Below are 5,725 nucleotides of genomic sequence, written 5' to 3' on the forward strand. Positions count from 1 at the left end.
TGGGCATTTAGTGCTATAAATTTCCCTCTACACACTGCTTTGAATGTGTCCCAGAGATTCTGGTATGTTGTGTCTTTGTTCTCGTTGGTTTCAAAGAACATCTTTATTTCTGCCTTCATTTCGTTATGTACCCAGTAGTCATTCAGGAGCAGGTTGTTCAGTTTCCATGTAGTTGAGCGGTTTTGAGTGAGTTTCTTAATCCTGAGTTCTAGTTTGATTGCACTGTGGTCTGAGAGACAAATTTGTTATAATTTCTGTTCTTTTACATTTGCTGAGGAGAGCTTTACTTTCAATTATGTGGTCAATTTTGGAATAGGTGTGGTGTGGTGCTGAAAAAAATGTATATTCTGTTGATTTGGGGTGGAGAGTTCTGTAGATATCTATTAAGTCTGCTTGGTGCAGAGCTGAGTTCAATTCCTGAGTATCCTTATTAACTTTCTGTCTCGTTGATCTGTCTAATGTTGACAGTGGGGTGTTAAAGTCTCCCACTATTATTGTGTGGGAGTGTATGTCTCTTTGTAGGTCACTCAGGACTTGCTTTATGAATCTGGGTGCTCCTGTGTTGGGTGCATATATATTTAGGATAGTTAGCTCTTCTTGCTGAATTGATCCCTGTACCATTATGTAATGGCCTTCTTTGTCTCTTTTGATTGTTGTTAGTTTAAAGTGTGTTTTATCAGAGACTAGGATTGCAACCTCTGCCTTTTTTTGTTTTCCATTTGCTGGGTAGATCTTCCTCCATCCTTTTATTTTGAGTCTATGTGTGTCTCTGCACGTGAGATGGGTTTCCTGAATACAGCACACTGATAGGTCTTGACTCTTTTTTTTTTTTTTTGAGAAGGAGTCTTGCTCTGTCACCCAGGCTGGAGTGCGGTGGCCCGATCTCGGCTCACTGCAAGCTCCGCCTCCCGGGTTCACGCCATTCTCCTGCCTCAGCCTCTCCGAGTAGCTGGGACTACAGGCGCCCGCCACCACGCCCGGCTAATTTTTTGTATTTTTAGTAGAGACGGGGTTTCACCGTGGTCTCGATCTCCTGACCTCGTGATCCGCCCGCCTCGGCCTCCCAAAGTGCTGGGATTATAAGCATGAGCCACCGCGCCCGGCCAGGTCTTGACTCTTTATCCAACTTGCCAGTCTGTGTCTTTTAGTTGGAGCATTTAGTCCATTTACATTTAAAGTTAATATTGTTATGTGTGAATTTAATCCTGTCATTATGATGTTAGGTGGTTATTTTGCTCGTTACTTGATGCAGTTTCTTCCTAGCCTCGATGGTCTTTACAATTTGGCATGATTTTGCAGTGGCTGGTACCGTTCGTTCCTTTCCATGTTTGGTGCTTCCTTTAGGAGCTCTTTTAGGGCAGGCCTGGTGGTGACAAAATCTCTCAGCATTTGCTTGTCTGTAAAGTATTTTATTTCTCCTTCACTTATGAAGCTTAGTTTGGGTGGATATTAAATTCTTGGTTGAAAATTCTTTTCTTTAAGAATGTTGAATATGGGCCCCCACTCTCTTCTGGCTTGTAGAGTTTCTGCCGAGAGATCAGCTGTTAGTCTGATGGGCTTCCCTTTGTGGGCAACCCGACCTTTCTCTCTGGCTGCCCTTAACATTTTTTCCTTCATTTCAACTTTGGTGAATCTGACAATTATGTGTCTTGGTGTTGCTATTCTCATGGATTATCTTTGTGGCGTTCTCTGTATTTCCTGAATCTGAATGTTGGCCTGCCTTGCTAGATTGGGGAAGTTCTCCTGCGTAATATCCTGCAGAGTGTCTTCCAACTTGGTTCCATTCTCCCCGTCACTTTCAGGTACACCAATCAGACGTAGATTTGGTCTTTTCACATAGTCCCATATTTCTTGGAGGCTTTGTTCGTTTCTTTTTATTCTTTTTTCTTTAAACTTCCCTTCTCGCTTCATTTCATTCATTTCATCTTCCATCACTGATACCCTTTCTTCCAGTTGATCGCATTGGCTTCTGAGGCTTCTGCATTCTTCACATAGTTCTTGAGCCTTGGCTTTCAGCTCCATCAGCTCCTTTAAGCACTTCTCTGTATTGGTTATTCTAGTTATACATTTGTCTAAATTTTTTTCAAACTTTTTAACTTCTTTGCCATTGGTTTGAATTTCCTCCTTTAGCTCGGAGTAGTTTGATCGTCTGAAGCCTCCTTCTCTCAACTCATCAAAGTCATTCTCCGTCCAGCTTTGTTCCGTTGCTGGTGAGGAACTGTGTTCCTTTGGAGGAGGAGAGGCGCTCTGCTTTTTAGAATTTCCAGTTTTTCTGCTCTGTTTTTTCCCCATCTTTGTGGTTTTATCTACTTTTGGTCTTTGAGGATGGTGATGTACAGATGGGTTTTTGGTGTGGATGTCGTTTCTGTTTGTTAGTTTTCCTTCTAACAGACAGGACCCTCAGCTGCATGTCTGTTGGAGTTTGCTAGAGGTCCACTCCAGACCCTGTTTGCCTGGGTATCAGCAGCGGAGACTGCAGAACAGCGGATTTTCATGAACCGTGAATGCTGCTGCCTGATCGTTCCTCTGGAAATTTTGTCTCAGAGGAGTACCCGGCCGTGGGAGGTGTCAGTCTGCCCCTACTTGAGGGTGCCTCCCAGTTAGGCTGCTCAGTCGTCAGGGGTCAGGGACCCACTTGAGGAGGCAGTCTGCCTGTTCTCAGATCTCCAGCTGCATGCTGGGAGAACCACTACTCTCTTCAAAACTGTCAGACAGGGACATTTAAGTCTGCAGAGGTTACTGCTGTCTTTTTGTTTGTCTGTGCCCTGCCCCCAGAGGTGGAGCCTACAGAGGCAGGCAGGCCTCCTTGAGCTGTGGTGGGCTCCACCCAGTTCGAGCTTCCTTGCTGCTTTGTTTACCTAAGCAAGCCTGGGCAATGGCGGGCACCCCTCCCCCAGCCTCGCTGCCGCCTTGCAGTTTGATCTCAGACTGCTGTGCTAGCAATCAGCGAGACTCCATGGGCGTAGGAGCCTCTGAGCCAGGTGCGGGATATAATCTCCTGGTGTGACATTTTTTAAGCCCGTCGGAAAAGCACAGTATTAGGGTGGGAGTGACCTGATTTTCCAGGTGTTGTCTGTCACCCCTTTCCTTGACTAGGAAAGGGAACTCCCTGACCCCTTGCACTTCCCGAGTGAGGCAATGCCTCACCCTGCTTCGGCTCGTGCACGGTGCGCTGCATCCACTGTCCTTCGCCCACTCTCTGGCACTCCCTAGTGAGATGAACCCGGTACTTCAGATGGAAATGCAGAAATCACCTGTCTTCTGCATTGCTCATGCTGGGAGCTGTAGACCCCAGCTGTTCCTATTCGGCCATCTTGGCTCCCTCCCCAACAAAAACATTCTCTTTGTTTTCATTGCATCTGTAATACTTCCCATTTACCTCTGAATAAGGCTTTGGGTTTTCTCATTTTTGTTATTTTAGGTTAGCCAAGGATGAATCAATGAGCCTTAAGAACTTGATTCATAAATATGATAGTTTAATGCGTAGATGTTCAAAGTTACAAATTTCTGAATACATGATATATTTATAGTGTCTAGAACACATTTATGCACAACATTAGAATATTATGTTATCAATACTTTTCCCTTTTCTTTTTAAAAGAATGAGCATTCGTTATAATCAGTGAACGTTTCTAAGAACAGAAGAGCCAGTTAAGTATAACCAGTTTCCTTCTATGTCCAGTGCGTGATTGTAGCTTCAAGATGCGGAATACATATATAAGTCTACTAAGATACTTGAAACAAAAATATATTGTGCTACCAATTCAGTTTACTTTTGGCAATTCAGGTATTTTCCGTGTAGCTTCTGCCTGTTAGTAGAATAACTTGTACTGAGTAGTCCCTGCTAGTAGGTAGATTTTAAGCTGCTCAAATATAAATAGTCTAGATCAAATGAGACTGAATTTCTCCCCATTAATTGTGAATTGGTATTGTTGTTAAAAAATAGAATTTAAGATTTTTTTGTTCTTGATTTAAAGTCTATACTTTGCTGTCTCTGCAATTTATAATCAATTTTTTCCATGTCAATATTAGTATATGATGAACTATTCTGAAAGCAATTATGCATCAATGAATTACTTTTTGGAAAATGTGTTGTACATATATATCAAGGAAACTCACGCTCATAGACATGTTTAAAATTTCCATGTCACAATATCTTGCATTTTTCAAAGCTTTGACTTAAATTCTGACTTAACAATTGCTACAGGTTACAAGTAACATAAGACTCTGAGATGGGTATATATGCAAAAGCAGTCCTGGCATAATGGCATATTTCTGCATTTACTTTAATAACTCATGGAAATCATATGAGAATATTTAAATAAATGCAGTCAGCGCATTTGAGTTCCATATCATCCATTCTAATGAATATGCATCGATTCAAAGTTTTGAACAATCACATCATTCCCTTCCCTTCATTTTTCATGTGAAAAGCAAGGACAGTCTATTTGAAAATAACATTAACACAATGTCATGATTGAGTATTTAAATGAACAAAAGTCAGGAAAATCATTTTCTCATTTGTCTAGAGCTGTAGCTTGGCAACATAGTACCTATTTTGAAAAATAAAACTGCTAAAAAAGCATGAGATATTCCTAAATAAAACAACCATTCATTTTATTTTCCTGCTAAGCATTTTTAAAGAGAAAAAAAAGGTAATCTCAAGTCATTGACAAGCTAATATTAACAATGCAGCAAACCAAATGAAAAATCCTGAAGTTCTTCTAGTCAATTCAATAAAGCTTTGCCCGAGGCATGTAAAAATATGGATGGTTGCAAACTAAAATAAGTAAGCCACATGGCTATGGGGAAAATAATTGTAATCTGATGACCCACCTGGTCTCTCAAAGTGAATTATTTGTATTCAATATTTAGCAAAATCTGCTTGATATTTTCCCATGAACACTCAATATTTCTAAACCAAACCCATTCCTGCCAAAATTAACACAGTGATTGAAGTGGAAAAATTATTCAAGTATTTCTATTTAGCTAATTATCCTCCTGACTTACTTAAATCTTCTATAACATTATTTGAAGTAACATCAACAAAATTGTACTTCTCCATAACTAGACATTTGTCTTTATAACCTGGATTTCTTTCTTGTTGTTGCTGTTGGTGGTGGGTTTTTTTTGGAGACAGGATTTCATTCTGTCAGGCAGGCTAGAGTGCAGTGGTGCAATCAGGGCTCACTGTCACCTTGACCTCCCTGGGTTCCTGCAATCCTCCTACCTCAGCCTCCTGAGTAACTGGGGCTACAGGCATACACCATCATGCCTGGCGAATTTTTGTATTTTTTGTAGAGGAGAGATCTCCCTGTGTTGCTCGGGATGTTCTCAAACTCCTGGCCTCAAGGGATACTGAGCCACTGCACCTGGCCCTGGATTTCTTCAGAAAAGGAAAAAGAAAAAAATGTTTTATTATTTTAGTGAGCATTTAATTTCAAATCATATGTGATTACTTTTTTTTTTCTGGAAGAATTTAATGCCCCAGAAACTAGTAAATGATAAATATTAAAATCAGAATTTTTAACCACTTTGATTCTAGTAAAGTTACATTCATGATGTTCTGTGAAAAGTGACAGTATAAGCACACCTTGGTGAATCGGAAAGAGTATCTTGACGTTAACCCAAGCCAATTTTGCTATACTCTGACAGATAAATTTTTTGTATACAGATGGCCAAGACAGCAGTGCATGATATGAGCACAGGAGGTGGAAACATTTTA

At 40.7% G+C, this 5,725-nt stretch overlaps 1 pseudogene; it reads right to left on the reverse strand.

Annotated features, from left to right (window-relative positions):
* Window positions 1–5,065, reverse strand: part of LOC116467983 (cytochrome c oxidase subunit 6A1, mitochondrial-like) — a 13,575-nt pseudogene extending 8,510 nt beyond the window's left edge.
* Window positions 5,066–5,725: the final 660 nt, after the last annotated feature.

This window comes from Hylobates moloch, unplaced genomic scaffold (assembly GCF_009828535.3).
Source record: "Hylobates moloch isolate HMO894 unplaced genomic scaffold, HMol_V3 SCAFFOLD_5, whole genome shotgun sequence".
NCBI lineage: Eukaryota > Metazoa > Chordata > Mammalia > Primates > Hylobatidae > Hylobates > Hylobates moloch.